Source organism: Coregonus lavaretus (assembly GCF_964263955.1).
Source record: "Coregonus lavaretus genome assembly, chromosome: 17".
Taxonomy (NCBI): domain Eukaryota; kingdom Metazoa; phylum Chordata; class Actinopteri; order Salmoniformes; family Salmonidae; genus Coregonus; species Coregonus lavaretus.
The window spans coordinates 35,065,323-35,090,181 of record NC_140004.1 but is presented as its reverse complement, the minus strand read 5'-3'; the positions used below and the strand labels follow the sequence as shown (position 1 = coordinate 35,090,181).

Here is a 24,859-nt window from a genome sequence, read left to right as displayed (position 1 = left end):
CGTAGACTTCGGCTGCCGAACACCAAAACGAACAAAAACCTAATAATATATGAGCGACCTGTTTCGACCGGGAAACGTTTTAAATACGATTATTCTTATCATAGAATGCATCAGATAATTATCATTTCCATTGTAGGCCTATATCCGTTTAAACCACAATTCACAATAAAAAATGCAAACCATTACATTTAAAACATTTTTAAAATATTTGAATAAATGAAAAATTGTATTGCCCGCGCAGTGAAAAAAAGGTAATTTTCACGTAAGCGCATTTTTCTAAACGTAGCTTTAGGCCCTACCCCCAGTTGCTGGCAACTAGTTGCAACTCTGCCCTGGATCTAGACAAAGAAAACATGTAACTACACTGAACAAAAATATAAACACAACATGTAAAGTGTTGGTCCCATGTTTCATGAGTTGAAATAAAAAATTCCAGAAATGTTCCATACGCAACATAAAGCTTATTTCTCTCAAATTGTGTGCACAAATTAGTTTACATCCCTGTTAGTGAGCATTTCTCCTTAGCCAAGATAATCCATCCACCTGACAGGTGTGGCATATCAAGCAGCTGATTAAACAGCATGATCATTACACAGTTGCACCTTGTGCTGGGGACAATAAAAGGCCACTCTAAAATGTGCAGTTTGTAACACAACACAATGCCACAGATGTCTCAAGTTTTGAGGGAGAGTGCAATTGGCATGCTGACTGCAAGAATGTCCACCAGAGCTGTTGCCAGATAATTGAATGTTAATTTCTCTACCATAAGCTGCCTCCAATGTTGTTTTACAGAAGTTGGCAGTACGTCCAACCGGCCTCACAACCGCAGACCAAGTGTAACCACGCCAGCCCAGGACCTCCACATCTGGCTTCTTCACCTGCGGGATCATCTGAGGGGTAGTGGGGGGTGCTGAGGAGTATATTTCTGTCTGTAACAAAGCCATTTTGTGGGGGAAAACTAATTCTGATGGACTGGGCCTTGCTCCCCAGTGGGTGGGCCTAGCTGCTAAGTGGGTGCACCCCTGCTGAGTCATGTGCAATCCACAGATTAAGGCCTAATTAATTTATTTCAATTGACTGATTTCATTATATGACCTGTAACTCAGTAAAATCTTTGAAATTGTTGCACTTTGAGTTCATATTTTTGTTCAGTATATTAGAAAACAAACATTTCAAACGTTGTAGATGAATATGCTTTACGTTAATAAATATCTAAAGAGGGGATCATCAGTCTGTTTTTAGTTTAATGATATAAATAATTCTCACAAGGCGCAATCCTTGCATTTGAATGGTGATTTATATTTTTTCCCGTCTCTCACCACTCATGTAAGAATCCTAATATGGAGCATACCATAATATACTATATGAATTAGAGGAGGTTGGTGGGAGGAGCTATAGGAGGGCAGGCTCATTTTAATGGCTGGAATGGAATAAATGGAACGGTATCAAACACATGGAAACGTACTCACATCGGCTACGGAGAGCGTGATCACATAGTCATCCAGAACAGCTGGTGCTCTCATGCATGCTTCAGTGTTGCTTGCCTCGAAGCGAGCATAGAAGTGGTTTAGCTCGTCTGGAAGTCTTGTGTCACTGGGCAGCTTGCGTCTCCACAAGTTACTATTTTCACATTACGTCCCCTCAATGAAGCAGGTATTCAACCTGTCAGTGCCACCACCACCAGTACAACTCTCACTAGCCCTATTACTGAATACTGATAAATAACGATAACGGATAATAGCAAATTTGGGAGGTAGCCCAAGTGGGACTCAAACCTGCAACCTTGCACCTTCCAGCTTTTCCAATAACACGTAGCCAACCTAACCTAAGGCGTCATATCAAGACCAGGCACCCGGGCCAGACATTTGCACTGAGGATGGTGCTTGCCAGCTCTGTCTCTGTGTGTTTTTATTCCACTACTGACTTTTGGAGAGATCTGTGAGGAATTCTCACTGTATTTGCAGCTTTGGCCTACCAAGCCTCCATAACCCTGGGCCTGGAACAGGGGAAATGTAAATGTTAGCTAGGCATTGCAATGGCAAAGTGGCTGGCTGGCTTTTATAGGGGACCTTCGTTTTACTGTACAGAAACCATTTGCTTGTTGGAGCTCGGTCAGCTAGCTCTTGATAAACACTTGTGAGATGTGATTTTGAAACTTGTTTTCCTGTTTGTGCATCCAGTAGGAATTTGTCAATGTCAACAAAGTGAGTTTGACAGAGTTGGCTCGTTTCACCACTGCAGCACACACACACTTAAAGCCAGGACTAGATCTGTGCAGGGTAACATGCAAGAAGACACTTTCTATTTAAACCAAAATATTTTTTTCACACAAGAAACATTGGCATTAACAACAATATTTTGTAGTATTAATTTAACATTAATAAAGAAGATACATAGTGCATATCAGTATAGTGATACAATGACGCTAGATAAAATGATAGCATCAATAAAGTAATGGCATTTGATTGGAATGATTTAGGTTTTGAGTTGCTTCAAACTCAAAAAGGATTTTACATTTTAAATGTGGACAGATTTGGCTATTTAATTTAGTTGTTTTTAGTATTTCCAGTCAGTCAGTTAGATAAACTGTGTGTTGAAGATTGATTCATTGCTTTGGGTCATATCATCCTATCCTAGGGATGGAAAGTAATTTGATTTGGAGATCTAATGGTTTCAGTGGGCAACAAAAGGAATACAAAACAGCCATTTTGCTAAGTAATTTGCTGAATGACAGTGCATTAAATCAACTTGTGTAAATATCTGTAAATATCCAAGATTTACAGATGGCGAGGGTGGCTGGATGTGTCCTGGTGGTATTCTAGATAAAATAGACATTGACTGTTTGTCAGGCCCATGTGGACAACCTTACCCGGCTAATAGGGTTGATATGTACTATATACACATATTCATTGATTGATTGGTTGATCTGTCAATTGATTAAATGATCTGTCAGTTGATTGATTGCTTGACATTGTGTTTTCCTCTCTAGAATTGACTAGATGAACTCTGACCTATGAGCCAAGGATGGTGATGTTGATGGTGATGTGGACCCAGGTAGAGACGACCTGCCCCTCAGAGCCAACACCAACCACATCCTGGTCAGACTCTTCTGTCCTGGACCTAGACATACACCTCTACACACAGGTCATCACTGCTACTGTGGTGCTCTTCCTAGAGCCTGGCCCTGGAGATGGGGCTTGGACTGGGACTGGAGCCTGACCCTGGCCTGGAGATTGGGCTGGGACTGGAGATGGGACTGGAGATGGGGAAGGCGCTCCAACCACCCCATTTTCCAAGACTGATGACTCCTGGGAGGGTGAGAGCCACACGGAGACTTCCCCTTATTTCTGGACTTCTGTGACCTCACGGGTCAAAGGTAGAGGAGCTGGACGTGAACTCTGTGTCAGACATGCAGGGTCTCCTAAAGGAGGTCAGGGGTGAAGGGTCAGGGATTGAACGACAACCCCTTTCAGAGGCTGATCTCCCTCTCTTCCACCCAATGGAAACAGCAACACCACCTGTAGTTCCAGTGCAGTCACCCTGTGCTTCTAAGGGTGGGGGACCCCTCCTCTTCCACACTGACCGCTGGAGCCTGCAGGTGAGGAAGAGGGGGGCCTGACCCCCTAGGAGTTACCCTGAGGGTATGCTACGAAACCAAGCCAGAGGGAGGCTCTGTCAGTTGGACTAAAGATCAGGACAACAGAAGCGACATCAAGATCTACAATAATATCTACTGTATGCTTCATACTCAGAATGTTAACAGAGAGAACATACACTGAGTGTACAAAACATTAAGAACACAATAAGAACGCCCCCACCCCCCCTCCTTCGCCCTCAGAACAGCCTCAATTCGTCGGGGCATGGACTCTACAAGGTGTCGAACGCGTTCCACAGGGATGCTGGCCCATGTAGACTCCAATGCTTCCCTTGTTCTTTGGGTGATGGACCATTCTTGATACACACGGGAAAGAAAACCCCAGCAACATTGCAGTTCTTGACACAAACCGGTGCACCTGGCACCTACTACCATACCCTGTTCAAAGGCACTTTTGTCTTGCCCATTCACCCTCTGAATGTAACACATAAGCAATCCATGTCTCAATTGTCTCAAGGCTTAAAAATACTTATTTAACCTGTCTCCTCCCCTTCATCTACACTGATTGAAGTGGATTTAAGAAGTGACATCACTAAGGGATCATACACTATATGCTCGTCAAACATCTCATTCCAAAATCATGGGCATTAATATGGAGTTGGTCCCCCCTTTGCTGCTATAACAGCCTCCACTCTTCTGGGAACGCTTTCCACTAGATGTTGGAACATTGCTGTGGGGACTTGTTTCCATTCAGCCACAAGAGCATTAGTGAGGTCGGGCACTGATGTTTCGCGATTAGACCTGGCTCGCAGTCGGCGTTCCAATTCATCCCAAAGGTGTTCGATGGGGTTGAGGTCAGGGCTCTGGTCAAGTTCTTCCACACCGACCTCGACAAACTATTTCTGTATGGATCTCGATTTGTGCATGGGGCCATTGTCATGCTGAAACAGGAAAGGGCCTTCCCCAAACTGTTGCAACAAAGTTGGAAGCACAGAATCGTCTGTCTGTCACGGATTCAGCCGAGGCTGCTCCTCCTCCTTGCTCGGGCAGGCTTCGGCGTTCGTCGGTGCTGGGTCCCTAGGAGGGACATCCTAGATCCCTCCATGTTGAGGGATTTCCACCGGAGTCATCCGACTCGCCCTGCTCCGCGTCCTCCTGGCCATCCCCGAGGCAGGGGTCGGCGCACGGCTAGGGCCGCGCGTCAAGGGGGGGGTACTGGCACGGATTCAGCCGAGGCTGTTCCTCCTCCTTGCTCGGGCAGGCTTCGGCGTTCGTCGTCCCCGGAGTACTAGCTGCTACCAATCTATGTTTCGGTGGTCGTCTTGTTTGGTCTTTATTGTTTACACCTGTTTCCCATTATGTTACATTGTATTCCCTTTATAACCCCCTGTCTCTCATTTGTTATTGTGTGTGATTGTTTTCCGTAAGGTCGGCATTGCTGTTTGTATGCAAGTATTGTTTCCTCCCTGTTAGGAGGTTTTGTTTTGTATGTTCCTTTACTGTGTAGTAAAGTACGTCTGCCAGTAGCTCGGTGTCCTGCGCTTCACTTCGCTCACCGCATACACGTCACCTTGGCACTGTCATTGTATGCTGTAGCGTTAAGATTTCCCTTCACTGGAACTAAGGGGCCTAGCCGGAACAATGAAAAACAGCCCCAGACCATTGTTCCTCCGCCACTGAACTTTACAGTTGGCACTATGCATTCGGGCAGGTAAAGTTCTCCTGGCATCCGCCAAACCCAGATTTGTCCGTTGGACTGCCAGATGGTGAAGCGTGATTCATCACTACAGAGAACGCGCTTCCACTGCTCCAGAGTCCAATGGCTTGTGTGCGGCTGCTCGGCCATGGAAATCCATTTCATGAAGCTTCCAACGAACAGTTCTTGTGCTGACGTTGCTTCCAGAGGCAGTTTGGAACTCGGTAGTGAGTGTTGCAACAGAGGACAGACACTTTTTTACGCGCTACGCGCTTTTAGCATTCAGCGGTCCCGTTCTGTGATCTTGTGTGGCCTACCACTTCGCGGCTGAGACGTTGTTGCTCCTAGAAGTTTCCACTTCACAATAACAGAACTTACAGTTGATCGGGGCAGCTCTATCAGGGCAGAAATTTGACCAACTAACTTGTTGGAAAGGTGGCATCCTATGACGGTGCCACGTTGAAAGTCACTGAGCTCTTCAGTATGGGCCATTCTACTGACAATGTTCTGAGCAACGGGTGTGGCTGAAATAGCTGAATCTACTAATATGAAGTGGTGTCCACATACTTTTGGCCATGTAGTGTAGCTTCACCTGGATTCACCTGGTGAAGTAGTTTGGTGGTGGGGGTGCTGCTAATTATTTTGCCAAGGCGAAAAACATAATTATTATCTTACATTTTTTGGGGGTGTGCTGCAGCACCCTCAGCACCCCTACTTCCTGCGGCTATGCTGGTCAGTTTATGTAATGGAAATGTTTTGTACACTCAGTGTATAGGACTTGTTGTTTGTGTTTGCTCTCAGGGTGAAACAAACTGTACAGCAGATAAACTAAGTCTGTGCATATCCCATGAACAGTAAGATGAAGGAGGTTGTTTTTACTGTAAGGTAACTGAACTACAGTGCCTTGCAAAAGTATTCATCCCCCTTGGCACTTTTCCTATTTTGTTGCTTTACAACCTGTAATTTAAATGGATTTTTATTTGGATTTCATGTAATGGACATACACAAAATAGTCCAAATTGGTGAAGTGAAATGAAAAAAATATCTTCTTTAAAAAAATTCTAAAAAATTAATAACGGAAAAGCGCTGCGTGCATATGCATTCACCCCCTTTGCTATGAAGCCCCTAAATAAGATCTGGTGCAACCAATTACCTTCAGAAGTCACATAATTAGTTAAATAAAGTCCATCTGTGTGCACTCTAAGTGTCACAGGATCTGTCACATGATTTCAGTATCTATACACCTGTTCTGAAAGGCCCCAGAGTCTGCAACACCACTAAGCAAGGGGCACCACCAAGCAAGCGGCACCATGAAGACCAAGGAGCTCTCCAAACAGGTCATGGACAAAGTTGTGGAGAAGTACAGATCAGGGATGGGTTATAAAAAAATATCAGAAACTTTGAACATCCCACGGAGCACCATTAAATCCATTATTAAAAAATTGAAAGAATATGGCACCACAACAAACCTGCCAAGAGAGGGCCGCCCACCAAAACTCACGGACCAGTCCAGGAGGGCATTAATCAGAGAGGCAACAAAGAGACCAAAGATAACCCTGAAGGAGCTGCAAAGCTCCACAGCGGAGATTGGAGTATCTGTCCATAGGACCACTATAAGCCGCACACTCCACAGAGCTGGGCTTTATGGAAGAGTGGCCAGAAAAAAGCCATTGCATGAAGAAAAAAATTACCAAACACGTTTGGTGTTCGCTAAAAGGCATGTGGGAGACTCCCCAAACATATGAAAGAAGGTACTCTGGTCAGATGAGACTAGATTTGAGCTTTTTGGCCATCAAGGAAAATGCTATGTATGGCGCAAACCCAACACCTCTCATCACCCCGAGAACACCATCCCCACAGTGAAGAATGGTGGTGGCAGCATCATGCTGTGGGGATGTTTTTCATCGGCAGGGACTGGGAAACTGGTCAGAATTGAAGGAATGAAATACAGGGAAATTCTTCAGGGAAACCTGTTTCAGTCTTCCAGAGATTTGAGACTGGGACAGAGGTTCACCTTCCAGCAGGACAATGACCCTAAGCATACTGCTAAAGCAACACTCGAGTGGTTTAAGGGGAAACATTTAATTGTCTTGGAATGGCCTAGTCAAAGCCCAGACCTCAATCCAATTGAGAATCTGTGGTATGACTTAAAGATTGCTGTGCACCAGCAGAACCCATCCAACTTGAAGGAGCTGGAGCAGTTTTGCCTTGAAGAATGGGGAAAAAAATCCCAGTGGCTAGATGTGCCAAGCTTATAGAGACATACCCCAAGAGACTTGCAGCTGTAATTACTGCAAAAGGTGGCTCTACAAAGTATTGACCTTGGGGGGGTGGGTGAATAGTTATGTACGCTCAGTTTTTTTGCCTTATTTCTTGATTGTTTCACACACAAAACATATTTTGCATCTTCAAAGTGGTAGACATGTTGTGTAAATCAAATAATACAAACCCCCCAAAATCTATTTTAATTCCAGGTTGTAAGGTAACAAAATAGGAAAAATGCCAAGGGGGGTGAATACTTCTGCAAGCCACTGTAAATGACTATCACCCCGTAGCACTCACTTCTGTCATCATGAAGTGCTTTGAGAGGCTAGTTAAGGATCATATCACCGACACCTTACCCGACACCTTACACCCACTACAATTTGCATACCGCCCCAACAGATCCATGGATGATGCATTGGCCATCACACTGCACACTGCCCAATCCCACCTGGACAAGAGGAATCCCGACAGTGTGTAAGAATGCTGTTCATCGACTACAGCTCAGCCTTCAACAACATAGTGCCCTCCAAGCTCATCATTGAGCTCAGGGCTCTGGGTCTGTAACCCGCCCTGTGCAACTGAGTCCTCGACTTCCTGACGGGCCGACTCCAGGTGGTTAAGGTAGGCAACAACATCTCCACTACGCTGATCGTCAACACGGGGGCCCCACAAGGGTGCGTGGTCAGCCCCCTCCTGTACCCCCTGTTCACCCATGACTGCGTGGCCACGCAAGTCTCCAACTAAATCATCAAGTTTGCAGACGACACAACAGTGATAGGCCTGATTACCATCATTGACGAGACAGCCTACCCGGAGGAGGTAAGAGCCCTGGCGGAGTGAAAATAACCTCTCCCTCAATGCCAAATAAACGAAGGAGCTGATTGTTGACTTCAGGAAACAGCAGAGAGAGCACGCCCCCCCCTCCCCCCACACACACATCGACAGGGCCGCAGTGGAGAGGGTAAAAAGCTTCAAGTTCCTCGGCGTGCACATCGCTGACAACCTGAAATGGTCCATCCACACAGACAGTGAGGTGAAGAAGGCGCAATAGCACCTCTTCAACCTCAGGAGGGTGAAGAAATTCAGCTTGGCCCCTAAGACCCTCCCGAACATCTACAGATGCACCATTGAGAGCATCCTGTCAGGCTGTATCACGGCCTTGAATGGCAATCGCACCATCTGCAACCACAGGGCTTTCCAGAGGGTGGTGTGGTCAGCCCAATGCATCACCTGGGGCACACTGCCTGCCCTCCAGGACATCAACAGCACCCAGTGTCACAGGAAGGCCAAGAAGATCATCAAGGAGCTAGAAACATTGGATAACAGCTGATAGGTAAAAACTCTTGCAGTCCACTAGCTCTTCCACTCTCTCTCTGTCTCTCTCTCTCTCTCTCTCTCTCTCTCTCTCTCTCGCTCTCCCCCTCTCCCTCCCTCTCTCCCTCCCGCTGTCTAGGTCTCTCTAGCTGGGATGGCTATATCTATGGCTTTCCGTAATACCACTCCCCCTCCCTTCTCCTCTCATGGATTCCCTCCAACCCAGGAGGGAAACCCCAGGGCTTCTCCTGTCACAAGGAGGGTCTTTATTCTCAGTGAACGGCTGGAGTTAATTAATGTATAATTGAATGGAAGTTTTCTCTGGTTTTCCCATGTGATGCAATGTTCCATTTCCATCTCTCTTGTTTCTAAGCCTGAAAATACAAGCCTCGCAGTATCCTAAATCTTCAGGATTAAACAGAGAAATGTTTTCCTTCTACCCATATCACAGCTTGGACCTGAACCCACTCACTAACATGGACCATCCTGTCATTACCAGTCCACAGTCTACATTCGATTACTCAGGCCTGAAGGATGAGAAGCACTCTGTGACTGCTCAGGCCTGGGTGATAGCAACATCTCCTGTTTGCTTTGTTGATTACCCATGTCAATTCACCGACCCATCAGCCTGGAGCCAGGGGGTGGTCCCTCATTGAGTGTTTGCCCCGCCCTCTCTGCTTCAGAAAGCCAGGTCCATATACGCCCCGTTCTGCCTGGCTGGGGGTCCATCCCTTCCCCTGCCTCGACACACTCATCGTCCCAGCAGGCTTCTCTAGTCTGGGCATGGCCATGTACGACTGGAGGGAGGGAGCGAGGAAGGGACTGTTTTGTTTTGTTACTTGTCTATCTTGTAAATCTGCTGTTTTATTTGCATCTGCTACATGCAACTTTGCATTCATAAACAAGAACACACGTAAGGCACCCCACTCTTATTGCTGACTGGCAGCACCAGTGGCAGCCATGTTTCCCCACTCTTACTGCTGACTGGCAGCACCAGTGGCAGCCATATGTCCCTCATTTTCCACACTTCATATGTCTCTATATCCTCAATGGAAATATGCAGATATTTACACAGATAGCTGTCTGTATTATATTCACAAATGTCGTAAAAAAAAAAAATATCCCCCTGTTTATAGTTTTTTTAAACAATCGTTGAAATTGTTTAAATGCAAACAAGCCCTTAAACTTTATAATAATCTCTGTAATTTGATTCCTGAGTGGCACAGTGGTCTAAGGATTGCAGTGCTACCTGTACCATTAGAGATCCTGGTTCGAATCCAGGCTCTGTCGTAGCCGGCCGCGCCCGGGAGACCCATGGGGCGGCGCACAATTGGCCCAGTGTCGTCCAGGGTAGGGGAGGGAATGGCTGGCAGGGATGTAGCTCAGTTGGTAGAGCATGGCGTTTGCAACGCCAGGGTTGTGGGTTCGATTCCCACGGGGGGTATTAAAAATAATATATGCACTCACTAACTGTAAGTCGCTCTGGATAAGAGTGTCAGCTAAATGACTAAAATGTAAATGTGAAAATGTTATACTACGTACAGTTGAAGTTGGAAGTTTACATACACCTTAGCCAAATACATTTAAACTCTGTTTTTCACAATTCCTGACATCTAATCCTAGTAAAAATTCCCTGTCTTAGGTCAGTTAGGATCACCACTTTATTTTAAGAATGTGAAATTTCTGAAGAATAGTAGAGAGAATGATTTATTTTAGCTTTTATTTCTTTCATCAAATTCTCAGTGGGTCAGAAGTTTACATACACTCAATTAGCATTTGGTAGCATTGCCTTTAAATTGGTTAACTTGGGTCAAACGTTTTGGGTAGCCTTCTACAAGCTTCCCACAATAAGTTGGGTGAATTTTGGTCCATTCCTCCTGACAGAGATGGTGTAACTGAGTCAGGTTTGTAGGCCTCCTTGAACGTACACGCTTTTTCAGTTCTGCCCACATATTTTCTGTAGGATTGAGGTCAGTGCTTTGTGATGGCAACTCCAATACCTTGACTTTGTTGTCCTTAAGCCATTTTGCCACAACTTTGGAAGTATGCTTGAGGTCATTGTCCATTTGGAAGGCCTATTTGTGACCAAGCTTTAACTTCCTGACTGATGTCTTGAGATGTTGCTTCAATATATCCATATAATTTTCCTTCCTCATGATGCCATCTCTTTTGTGAGGTGCACCAGTCCCTCCTGCAGCAAAGCACCCCTACAGCATGATGCTGCCACCTCCGTGCTTCACGGTTGGGATGGTGTTCTTCGGCTTGCAAGGAACCCCCTTTTTCCTCCAAACATAATGATGGTCATTATGGCCAAACAGTTCTATTTTGGTTTCATCAGACCAGAGGACATTTCTCCAAAGAGTACGATCTTTGTCCCCATGTGCAGTTGCAAACCGTAGTCTGGCTTTTTTATGGTGGTTTTGGAGCAGTGGCTTCTTCCTTGCTGAGCGGCCTTTCAGGTTATGTCGATATAGGACTCGTTTTACTGTGGATATAGATACTTTTGTACCTGTTTCCTCCAGCATCTTCACAAGGTCCTTTGCTGTTGTTCTGGGATTGATTTGCACTTTTCGCACCAAAGTACGTTAATCTCTAGGAGACAGAACGCGTCTCCTTCCTGAGCAGTATGACGGCTGCGTGGTCCCATGGTGTTTATACTTGCGTACTATTGTTTGTACAGATGAACGTGGTACCTTCAGGCGTTTGGAAATTGCTCCCAAGGATGAACCAGACTTGTGGAGGTCTACGATCTTTTTTCTGAGGTCTTGGCTGATTTCTTTTGATTTTCCCATGATGTCAAGCAAAGAGGCACTGAGTTTGAAGGTAGGCCTTGAAATTCGTCCACAGGTACACCTCCAATTGACTCAAATTATGTCAATTAGCCTGTCAGAAGCTTCTAAAGCCATGACATCATTTTCTGGAATTTTTCAAGCTGTTTAAAGGCACAGTCAACTTAGTGTATGTAAACTTCTGACCCACTGGAATTGTGATACAGTGAATTATAAGTGAAATAAACTGTTTGTAAACAATTGTTGGAAAAATGACTTGTAGATGTCCTAACCGACTTGCCAAAACGATAGTTTGTTAATAAGAAATGTGTTGAGTGGTTGAAAAACGAGTTTTAATGACTCCAACCTATGTGTATGTAAACTTCCGACTTCAACTGTACATAGGCTTTTCTGAAATTAGCTAGCTTCAGTTAGCTTCACATTCCAGCTCAGGCTTCATTCGTACTATGACGGTGGGTATTGCTCATCTGCCTGCCGCTAACTCTAGCAGGCTTGTAACTGCGCATGCATGTCACATGTGGCTAGTCGAACACCGAACTCTTCATTGAGGCAATGCTAAAACATCAATCCGTGGGCGAGTCAGTGCCACATTTTCATTTTTGCCAAAAACAACATGAAAGAAAAGTTATCTTGCAAATTCAGCTGGCTATGTTGTGAAATAGGATTTTAGAAGTGTTGTCTTTCTTTTATTATGTATCATTAATGCCGTCTTTGGTGTGCTTTGGTGTGCTTATCAATGCACACAGCACCTTTTCCCCACTCCTAATGATCAAATAATTGTATAATGTCATACAAACATTTTAGTGTGAGTGAACCTTCAAATGCATCCTGTCATTACGAAATATGTGAAAGGTATTTTAATATTACTATTTTTAAACAAATTAATAGGATGATGACGCAATGTTTGCGAGAGGGAGGGAATCTGATTTAATTGGTCCTCAACTCATGGCTCAGACACTTCATTCAGGATAAATGGAGTTAGACCTGAGTCAGCCTGCCCCGGAACAGATTAGTTCCGAAGAATTCATTGCCATAGAAATGTACCTGGCTAAAAGGTTAGCCACTTTTGTAGTACCGGTTATCCTGAGTTAGGGTTGGGCGGTATCCAGATTTTCATATCATCATACCGTCCTTCTCTCATACCGGGATATACGGTATTACCGGCTTAGTACCCAAGGGGGCGCCAAAAAACAAAACAAAAAGCCCTTTGGGTGTCTATTACCAGAATGCTAACAACATTTGCACAAGTAATAGCGAATTTCAATGGAGGCTGCTAGCTAAATATGCTAATGAGCGCATACGAAAATAAACAAATAGCAAAGACAGGCAGCTCATAAAGTTATACATAGGTACAGTTGAAGTTGGAAGTATACATACACTTAGGTTGGAGTCATTAAAACTCATTTTTCAACCACTCCACAAATTTCTTGTTAACAAACTATAGTTTTGGCAAGTCGGTTAGGACATCTACTTTGTGCATGACACAAGTAATTTTTCGAACAATTCCAGTGGGTCAGAAGTTTACATACACTAAGTTGACTGTGCCTTTAAACAGCTTGGAAAATTCCAGAAAATGATGTAATGGCTTTAGAAGCTTCTGATAGGCTAATTGACATAATTTGAGTCAATTGGAGGTGTACCTGTGGATGTATTTCAAGGCCTACCTTCAAACTCAGTGCTTCTTTGCTTGACTTCATGGGAAAATCAAAAGAAATCAGCCAAGACCATGTCCTATATCGACATAACCTGAAAGGCCGCTCAGCAAGGAAGAAGCCACTGCTCCAAAACCGCCATAAAAAAGCCAGACTGTGCAACTGCACATGGGGACAAAGGTCGTACTTTTTGGAGAAATGTCCTCTGGTCTGATGAAACAAAAATAGAACTGTTTGGCCATAATGACCATCGTTATGTTTGGAGGAAAAAGGGTGTGGCTTGCAAGCCGAAGAACACCATCCCAACCGTGAAGCACGGGGGTGGCAGCATCATGCTGTGGGGTTGCTTTGCTGCAGGAGGGACTGGTGCACTTCACAAAATAGATGGCATCATGAGGAAGGAAAATTATGTGGATATATTGAAGCAACATCTCAAGACATCAGTCAGGAAGTTAAAGCTTGGTCGCAAATGGGTCTTCCAAATGGACAATGACCCCAAGCATACTTCCAAAGTTGTGGCAAAATGGCTTAAGGACAACAAAGTCAAGGTTTTGGAGTGGCCATCACAAAGCCCTAACCTCAATCCTATAGAACATTTGTGGGCAGAATGAAAAAGCGTGTGCGAGCATGGAGGCCTACAAACCTGACTTTATTTGTACTATTTTCTACATTGTAGAATAATAGTGAAGACATCAAAACTATGAAATAACACATATATAATCATGTATTTACCAAAATTGTTAAACAAATCAAAATTCTTCAAATAGCCACCCATTGCCTTGATGACAGCTTTGCACACTCTTGGCATTCTCTCAACCATCTTCACCTGGAATGCTTTTCCAACAGTCATGAAGGAGTTCCCACATATGATGAGCACTTGTTGGCTGCTTTTCCTTCACTCTGCCATCCGACTCATCCCAAACCATCTCAATTGGGTTGTCGGGGGATTGTGGAGGCCAGGTCATCTGATGCAGCACTCTATCACTCTCCTTCTTGGTAAGATAGCCTTTACACAGCCTGGAGGTGTGTTGGGTCATTGTCCTGTTGAAAAACAAATGATAGTCCCACTAAACCCAAACCAGATAGAATGGCGTATCGCAGCAGAATGCTGTGGTAGCCATGCTGGTTAAGTGTGCCTTGAAAAATCTAAATAAATCACAGACAGTGTCACCAGCAAAGCACCCCCACACCATAACACCTCCTCCTCCATGCTTTACAGTGGGAAATACACATGCGGAGATTATCTGTTCACCCACACCGCATCTCACGAAGACACGGCGGTTGGAACCAAAAATCTCAAATTTGGACTCCAGACTAAAGGACAGATTTCCACCGGTCTAATGTCCATTGCTCATGTTTCTTGGCCCAAGCAGGTCTCTTCTTATTATTGGTGTCCTTTAGAAGTGGTTTCTTTGCAGCAATTCGACCATGAAGGCCTGATTCACACAGTCCCCTCTGAACAGTTGATGTTGAGATGTGTCTGTTACTTGAACTCTGTGAAGCATTTATTTGGGCTGCAATTTCTGAGGCTGGTAACTGAGGCTGAACTTATCCTCTGCAGCAGAGGTAAGTCTGGGTCTTCCATTCCTGTGGCGGTCCTCATGAGAACCAGTTTCATTATAGCGCTTGATGGTTTTTGCGGCTGCGCTTGAAGAAACGTTCAAAGTTCTTGAAATGTTCCGTATTGACTGACCTTCATGTCTTAAAGTAATGATGCTGTCATTTCTCTTTGCTTATTTGAGCTGTTCTTGCCATAATATGGACTTGGTCTTTTACCAAATAGGGCTATCTTCTGTATACCATCCCTACCTTGTCACAACACAACTGATTGGCTCAAACGCATTAAGAAGGAAAGAAATTCCACAAATTAACTTTTAACAAGGCACACCTGTTAATTGAAATGCATTCCAGGTGACTACCTCATGAAGCTGGTTGAGAAAAGGCCAAGAGTGTGCAAAGCTGTCATCAAGGCAAAGGGTGGCTATTTGAAGAATCTCAAATATAAAATATATTTTGATTTGTTTAAATTTTTTTTGGTTACTGCATGATTTCATATGTGTTATTTCATAGTTTTGATGTCTTCACTATTATTCTAATAAAAATAAAGAAAAACTCTTGAATGAGTAGGTGTGTCCAAACTTTCTACTGGTACTGTATATATAAATATGTAATGTTTATGTTAATGTTTTTAAATGTATGTTAATTGTAAAGTATTTTTTCTGTAATGTCTTTTCCGTTGTGTCCGACCCCAGGAAGACTAACTGTCGCCATTGGCGTCAGCTAATGGGGATCCTAATTAAATTAAATATTCAAAAAGGGGGTGGGACGAGGAAAAGGGGGTGGGAGATGGAGAAGGGGTTGGGACTGGGAGGAGGAGAGTTTAAGTAGGGGTATGAGCCATGGAACCCCCAGGATGTGGGAGAGGATGTGTGGATTATTCCCAGCAACAAAAGCCATTAGTCCCTGGAAGGACTTCAGAGGCTTTAGCTATTTAATCTGCAGATTGGGAAGTATGTGAGTCCTTGGGGCCAGGCCAACCACTGCTTTCCTACCATTCCCCACTATAAAAACAACAGGGGTGGCTGAGGAGAGAAGGGGTGTATTATAGGAGTAATACACCCCATGATTTACAGTGTTAAAAAACACCAATATGTGAGAACAATATTTTTTGTGAACAAATGTTTCATTTTGTCATTATAACAAGAGTGGTAGCAACATGTGAAAATGGTTGTGGAAATCTGTTGCAGCTCAAGTCGACTACAAAACCTACAATGCAATGCTCTCTCTCTCTGGGCTGGCTGCACACAACGATACCAAAGTCAGTATCAGCATGTGAAGTAGCTAGCTAGCTGTAAAATCACCTAAACAAACTGCACTATCAATTTAGGAGTCTACAATCTCACCATGTTGAACCTGCAGTTCTTCTGAGTCTGCATGCAGAGTGCAGATGTTGCTATGGCAACTACGCCATTTCCCACCTGTATCCCACAGACACATAGGGTGTATTGCCTGATGGTACTTGAAGGAAAAACTGAGTTGAATAATTTGGTCCACTGTTTAAATTGAGCACATCCAAGCGAAATACAGTATCTACTTTGTCATGATGATATAAATGGATGTGTTCTAGACAAGTATACCCATACCATCTATTGGCTGATTTGGTGATCTGGAGCGCAGGTAATTGTTTTAAAAGCGTTAGGAAATGTGACAGTGTGTTATATCCTATCTCCAGTGACGAGAACATTCTAGGTATGACGAGTTCCTACACGATTTCCTGATTTCACGGAAGTACCACTTAGAAGTTAAATCATGGTGAACTTAGGTATTTTACCCATTGATAAAACATAGGCTTTCACCGAATTGACAGGAGATTCATGATTTTTATTTCTGGGGGTGGATTATCCCTTTATGTTATTCCGCTGGGATACAGGGAAAGGAGGTAGGGGGGAAGAAAGGGGGGATGGTGTTTCTGTACCCATATACGGGGGCTTGGGGAATTATAAACCTATGATTAACAAGTCAAGTAAGAACAGGTCTGGACTGGTCTGGTCCAAGTAAGGGTGGTTCTGATCACACAAATCTGTGTGACTGTGTACGGAGACTCAGAGTACAATTTACATTTGCAAAGAGAACATCGTTTACACTTACAGTCAGGGAGCTACCAGACTTACACCAGCCTCTGTCACAGCGGGTGGCAAATGAGTTGAATAGCCTATTTATTTTGTTTTGGTATATACAGTCGTGGTCAAAAGTTTTGAGAATGACACAAATACTAATTTTCACAAAGTCTGCTGCCTCAGTTTTGATGATGGCAATTTGCATATACTCCAGAATGTCATTAAGAGTGATCAGATGAATTGCAATTAATTGCAAAGTCCCTCTTTGCCATGAAAATGTACTTAATCGCAAAAAAACATTTCCACTGCATTTCAGCCCTGCCACAAAAGGACCAGCTGCCATCATGTCAGTGATTCTCTCGTTAACGCAGGTGAGAGTGTTGACGAGGACAAGGCTGGAGATCACTCTGTCATGCTGATTGAGTTAGAATAACAGACTAGAAGCTTTAAAAGGAGGGTGGTGTTTGAAATCATTGTTCTTCCTCTGTTAACCATGGTTACCTGCAAGGAAACACGTGCCGTCATCATTGCTTTGCACATAAAGGGCTTCACAGGCAAGGATATTGCTGCTAGTAAGATTGCACCTAAATCAACCATTTATCGGATCATCAAGAACTTCAAGGAGAGAGGTTCAATTGTTGTGAAGAAGGCGTCAGGGCGCCCAAGAAAGTCCAGCAAGCGCCAGGACCGTCTCCTAAAGTTGATTCAGCTGCGGGGTCGGGGCACCACCAGTGCAGAGCTTGCTCAGGAATGGCAGCAGGCAGGTGTGAGTGCATCTGCACGCACAGTGAGGCGAAGACATTTGGAGGATGGCCTGGTGTCAAGAAGGGCAGCAAAGAAGCCACTTCTCTCCAGGAAAAACATCAGGGACAGACTGATATTCTGCAAAAGGTACAGGGATTGGACTGCTGAGGACTGGGGTAAAGTCATTTTCTCTGATGAATCCCCTTTCCGATTGCTTGGGGCATCCGGAAAACACCTTGTCCGGAGAAGACAAGGTGAGCGCTACCATCAGTCCTGTGTCATGCCAACAGTAAAGCATCCTGAGACCATTCATGTGTGGGGTTGCTTCTCAGCCAAGAGAGTGGGCTCACTCACAAATTTGCCTAAGAACACAGCCATGAATAAAGAATGGTACCAACACATACTCCGAGAGCAACTTCTCCCAAACATCCAAGAACAGTTTGGTGACGACCAATGCCTTTTCCAGCATGATGGAGCACCTTGCCATAAGGCAAAAGTGATAACTAAGTGGCTCGGGGAACAAAACATCGACATTTTGGGTCCATGGCCAGGAAAATCCCCAGACCTTAATTCCATTGAGAACTTGTGGTCGATCCTCAAGAGGATAAACTTAATGTAATTGTCAATAAAAGCCTTTGACACTTATGGAATGCTTGTAAGTATACTTCAGTATACCATAGTAGCATCTGACAAAAATATCTCATAACACTGAAGCAGCGAACTTGTGAAGACCAAAACTTGTGTCATTCTCAAAACCTTTGACCACGACTGTATATTTAATATTTGGTGGTTTCTGTGTCTGTCTGTCTGTCTGTCTGTCTGTCTGTCTGTCTGTCTGTCTGTCTGTCTGTCTGTCTGTCTGTCTGTCTGTCTGTCTGTCTGTCTGTCTGTCTGTCTGTCTGTCTGTCTGTCTGTCTGTCTGTCTGTCTGTCTGTCTGTCTGTCTGTCTGTCTGTCTGTCTGTCTGTCTGTCTGTCTGTCTGTCTGTCTGTCTGTCTGTCTGTCTGTCTGTCTGTCTGTCTGTCTGTAGAATCACCATGGTAAAGCTGTTAAAGGCTCTGGTATGTGGAGGCACTGTGTGTGTCCTCTCCTGATGCTGAGACAAGAGGAGGAGAGGTAAGAAAAGGAGGAGAGAGCAAGGATAATGGAGGGGAAAGAGGGGGTTAAGGAGGAAGAGGAGGAGGGGAGAGAAGAAGGAGGAGGAGGAGGAACAGTAAATTGGAAACATCAATGGGACAGCAGGGGGCTATTTAGCTCAGAAACATTTCCACACTTTAGTTAAAAACAACTCGTTGTCTACAATGGATGGAATGACATGAGAAAGTTGTAAAACGGAAAACTTGAAAACACTGAATTGACTGTGAATGGCTCTGTGGATAGAACTCCTTCAGTACAAATCATTTGAGAAAAAGTGAAGTGCAGGCTCAGCCCTGTTTGACTTTGGAATGACCTAATTAAGGTCTGTGTGTGGGTGTATGCATGTGTTTGTGTGTGTTTGCGTGTCTGTGCGTGCATACACTTTGTGTGTATGTATGTGTATGTGTGTGTGCATGTGTGTCTCTGTGAGTGTTTGTCTGCTCATAATCTCCCCATCACGTCTGGGCCACGTCACCCTGTTCCGAAGGGGAGTTTCAGGAAGGGCACGGCCCTTTGAATCGGCTGGTTGTGCGTCCCTTAGTAGCCCTCTCAGACCTAGCTGGACATAGCAGGAATACTCGACTCACCACGTGGGCAAATAAGGTCATTTCTACCGCCAGGAGAATCTGGTGGATTCCACTGTTTTTATGGTATTATAGGGTATTATTGTGGACTGGTTTGTTGTACCCCACATAGTGGAGAGGGTATTGATAGTGCATCTGGATGACGCACAGTTTTAAAGCAATAGTCTGGTTACGTGCTCAGTAGTGTGCCTGGATGACATCTGAAATATCTGAGATATTGTATTATTTATTTGAACTTATATAATAGATTTCAGAGATGTATTATCCCATTGAATGGCAAAATCATTTTTGATGGACTACATGAAGAACATTCTATTCTTTAGAAGAAGAAGAAGAACTTTGGAATGAGCACATTGTTTACCTGAAATATCAAGATGCTATCTCACTGTGAAACAGCCCACCTTTTATCAAGCCCAGCAGTCTAAATATGATTTGTCTTTTTGAATCCATTTGAATGCAGTAGGATTCATTAAAGTGCTTATCTTTTGTTTGTTGTTGCTGCTGGTTGCTTTCTCGATGGAGTCAGAATCCCCCTCCCTTCAGTCCTAGATGGCTGGTACTGATACACTCCTTCACAGCACGTCATCTCTCTCTCTCTCTCTCTCTCTCTCTCTCTCTCTCTCTCTCTCTCTCTCTCTCTCTCTCTCTCTCTCTCTTTCTCTCTCTCTCTCTCCCCCCCAGCATGTTAGCTCACACAGAGCCCCTGCCAACTCCCTCAATCACAACTGTTATTCCAAGCGGAATAGCACTGAAATAGCACACAACAAACGGCTTATTGCACAAGCAATTACTTTGTTCTCTAGATGCATTATTTTCTATTCAGAGAGTTTGACCTGATATTGCCTCTCCAGCCTCAGTGTGAATGTATCTTAAGCAGTAGGGAAATGAGGAGGTTAAGCTAGCTGGGAGGGAAACAGGGATACAGGGAGAACTACAGTAGAGAAGACACCCGGGCTACAGGACAGACTGGTTTAATAAATATGTACAGAATTAACAGGTTGTTAAAATGCCAGTTCCACTCCCCATATGGCTGAACTAGGTTGTAATATACCTGTCACACGTACTAGACCTGAGTTATGTACAGCTACCAACACCTCCTGACCTCTGTGAGTGGTCGTAGAGAAAGATTTTCAGCCTGACTTCAGACCACTGTATAGTTTGTTTATGGGTTGCAGGAAGTAAGGGTGGCCGAGGTACCCGTAGGGAGGAAGTGAAGGGAGGAAGAGTGTTTGGTTGTGGTTGTGTGCATGTGTGCATGTGTGTCTGGCCCTGCAGGGTTTAGCTTCTGTCCTGAAGCAGTTTAGTTCACTAGCTGAGCTGTCAGTCACAGACTGGGGTTACGCTCCACTCAACTCACTTAACCCTTTTTGAGAGTACAGAGGACATGGCCTGTATTAATAAAGCATCTGAAAATTGAAGTGTTGATCTAGAATCAGTTTAGCCTTTTAGATCATAATAATGTGGACAGGGGGGACCTGACCCTAGATCAGCACTCCTACTCTGAGACCCTTTATGGATACGGGCCCAGGCCTATCTTCAAGCAAACCGGTATGCAGAAGTTGCTGGAGTTCGAATGAAAACACAGTCCTCAATAGTTCAGTTTTAGAATATATGTTTGGAATTGTTCAGTCAATAAAACAATATGTACTCTGTGTTGCTAGTGGTGGATGGGGAGTTTGTTGGAGGAGTTGTGTTAGCTAAGTCTTCCCAGCTGATAACAGACTCTCTTTCTGTCCAAACACACAACTCTCTGGGTGGAAACACAGGGGGAAATACCGCTGTTCTCCTATATCAAAAAAGTTAGGCAAACAATATAGTCTGATAATATTACAATGCCATTACCCAGCTAGCACATAATGTTCTGAGAACCATACTATCTTTTTCTTAGATCTTGGTAGGAGTGTGGTTGTTCTAAGGTTATTTTGCATACAACCTTCCCACAACTTTCTGGGAATGGGGCAAGATAGTTGGTTGGGTTTGGAACATTCTCAGCACATTTAAGGAACTTTACAAAAACGTTATTTTCTTGGTATTTCATTACTTTAACAGAATGTTTCCTAAAAGTTCAACCATGGTGACATTTAATATACATTTTGGTAATGGTCTAGGAACATTCTCCAACTGGTTTGACATTTGGAATGTTCTCAAATAGTTCAGAGAACGTTAAGGAACAACGTCCTTCTGTGGGAATTTCAGTACTTCAGCATAACGTTTCCTACAGGTTTCCTCATGGTTCTATTAAAAGTAATGTTCTCAAATTGTTCTGAGAACGTTAAGAAAACTTTTCAGAAAAACCACAAGAAAACGTTACTAAAGTTCAGAGAACATTCTAAGAATGTTATTTAAAAACATATTCATTCCGTTCTGAGCATCAACAGAACTCTCTCTATCCTCTATCTTGTTAAGTGTGTTCAGGTGTGTTGGCCACGCCCATTAATTGGCCACACCTGATATTAATGAGTGATTGTTTCCTTTAAAATGGGGTCTGTTTGAATAGACTAAAATGAACAGCTTTGAATTAGTTAAAAAAAAACATGGCATGCTAGCTCCCTCCTGGTGGCACGGTGGACTAATTCAATGTATAGACAACAGAAGAGCATAGATTCGAATCTCACTGATGGTGTGCCACAATACAGAAAGAAATGTCTTTGTATGATTAATGCCTAAGCAAATTAATTTCCATGTGTCCTATCTGTGCTTGGAGTTCAAAACAGTTACCCAAACTAAGCTAGAAGTGTGACTGAAACATGTTCTCAGAACATTATTTAATTACCTTAAAATAACATATAATTTCCGTTCTCAGAACGTTAATAAAACCTCCCAGGAAAACTTTCAGGGAACCATAGAAAAAACATTCTCAGAACCTCCCTGCAACCTAAAAATGTAAGTTCCCAGAACAGGCGAAATGTTCACTTCCGTTTTCAGAACGTTAAAAAAAAAACGTTCAGTTGTACCAGGCAGAAAACGTATGGCTTCATTCCCAAAACATTTACATTTATATTTTAGTCATTTAGCAGACGCTCTTATCCAGAGCGACTTACAGTTAGTGAGTGCATACATTTTAAAAACAATGGGAAACCAAAAACGTACATTCCCACAACTTCCAACGAACCAAATGTGCTAGCTGGGTATTTTGTTATCAAGATGTATTATTTTCGATTCAGAGGGTTTGACCTGATATTGCCTCTCCAGCCTCAGTGTGAATGTATCTTAAGCAGTGGAGAAATGAGGAGGTTAAGCTAGCTGGGAGGGAAACAGGGATATAGGGAGAACTACAGTAGAGAAGACACCCAGGCTTCAGGACAGACTGGTTTAATAAATATGTACAGAATTAACAGGTTGTTAAAATGCCAGTTCCACTCCCCATATGGCTGAACTAGGTTGTAATATACCTGTCACACGTACTAGACCTGAGTTATGTACAGCTACCAACACCTCCTGACCTCTGTGAGTGGTCGTAGAGAAAGATTTTCAGCCTGACTTCAGACCATTGCATAGTTTGTTTATGGGTTGCAGGAAGCAAGGGTGGCCGAGGTACCCGTAGGGAGGAAGTGAAGGGAGGAAGAGTGTTTGGTTGTGGTTGTGTGCGTGTGTGCATGTGTGTCTGGCCCTGCAGGGTTTAGCTTCTGTCCTGAAGCAGTTTAGTTCACTAGCTGAGCTGTCAGTCACAGACTGGGGTTACGCTCCACTCAACTCACTTAACCCTGTTTGAGAGTACAGAGGACATGGCCTGTATTAATAAAGCATCTGCAAATAGAAGTGCTGATCTAGAATCAGTTAATATGGACAACAGGGTCCTGACCTTAGATCAGCACTCCTACTCTGAGAGTCTTTATGGCAGAGTTTCCCAAACTCGGTCCTCGGGACCCCAAGGGGTGCACGTTTTTTGTTTTGCCCTAGGACTACACAGCTGATTGAAATAATCATTTAATCATCAAGCTTTGATCATTTGAATTGGCTGTGTAGTTTTAGGGCAAAAACCAAAACATGCACCCCTTGGGGTCCCGAGGACAGAGTTTAGGAAACGCTGCTTTATAGGTACGGGCCCAGGCCTCTATTCAAGCAAACCAGTATCCAGAAGTTTCTGGAGTTAGAATCAAAACACAGTCCTCAATAGTTCAGTTTTAGAATTCATGTTTGGAATTGTTCAGTCAATAAAACAATGTGTACTCTGTGTTGTTAGTTTTGGATGGGGAGTTTGTTGGATGAGTTGTGTTAGTTAAAGTCTTCCCAGCTGATAACAGACTTTCTTTCTGTCCAAACACACAACTCCCTGGGTGGAAACACAGAGAAGAATGCCACTGTTCTCCCAGCTAGTTGATGTTTATTGTCTTGATTCTTGTCCTGGTGGCAGAGCTGAGCGATTTCCTCTAGATGGGCCAGCTCTAAAGTCATAATTGGCTATATATCTGGCTATATATTGTAAAAATTAATGAAGACAAAAAATTATTTTTGGTCTTGATTTAAGGTTAGGGTTAGGCATAAGGTTAGCAGTGTGGTTAAGGTTAGGGTTAAGGTTAGTTTTAAAATCAAATTGGGGAGGGAATGGCCGGCAGGGATGTAGCTCAGTTGGTAGAGCATGGCGTTTGCAACACCAGTGTTGTGGGTTCGTTTCCCACGGGGGGTATAAAAAATAATAATATATGCACTCACTAACTGTAAGTCGCTCTGGATAAGAGCGTCTGCTAAATGACTAAAATGTAAATGTAAAAAAATGGCTGTGCCAGCTAGTGACTACCATGGAGAGCTGCCTCCAGTACATGAGTCATCCCAATAAATGCCATCCTGCGTTCTCCTATATCAAAAGAGTTAGCAAGAAAAATAATAGTCTGATTATATGACAATGTCATGGTATCCTCACTTCAGTTGGTAGGACCTAGGACTCCCCATAGCACCCTTCTATAGTATTAATAATATGATGTTCAATGCCACATTCAAGGTCATGTGACCAGAGCTGATAGAACTGAGACGTCATATTGACCATAAGAGGGGTTGAGAGTCAGGGATAGCATAGGGGAGAGGTCATGGGGTAGAGAAAGGGGGAAGACAAGGAGAGGTCATGGTTAGGAAAGGGGGGAGACAAGGAGAGGGTTGGGGTAGAGAAAGGGGGGAGACAAGGAGAGGTAATGGGGAGTAAAGGGGGAAGACAAGGGGGGAGACAAGGAGAGGGATGGGGTAGAGAAAGGGAGAAGACAAGGAGAGGTCATGGAGAGGAAAGGGGGGAGACAAGGAGAGGGATGGGGTAGAGAAGGGGGAGACAAGGAGAGGTCATGGGGAGGAAAGGGGGGAGACAAGGAGAGGTCATTGGGAGGAAAGGGGGGAGACAAGGAGAGGGATGGGGTAGAGAAGGGGGAGACAAGGAGAGGTCATGGGGAGGAAAGGGGGGAGACAAGGAGAGGTCATTGGGAGGAAAGGGGGGAGACAAGGAGAGGGATGGGGAGGAAAGGGGGGAGACAAGGAGAGGTCA

The 24,859-nt window shown here is 44.0% G+C and overlaps 1 pseudogene across 1 annotated transcript in view; it reads left to right on the top strand.

The window, feature by feature from the left end:
- Positions 1 to 2,639: 2,639 nt before the first annotated feature.
- LOC311144382 (aminopeptidase O-like) overlaps positions 2,640 to 24,859 on the top strand; it is a 122,669-nt pseudogene continuing 100,449 nt past the window's right edge. The window contains exons 1-2 of the transcript in view: positions 2,640 to 2,646; positions 3,233 to 3,755. The product of the transcript in view is annotated as an aminopeptidase O-like (transcript). The remainder of the gene's footprint in view (positions 2,647 to 3,232; positions 3,756 to 24,859) is intronic.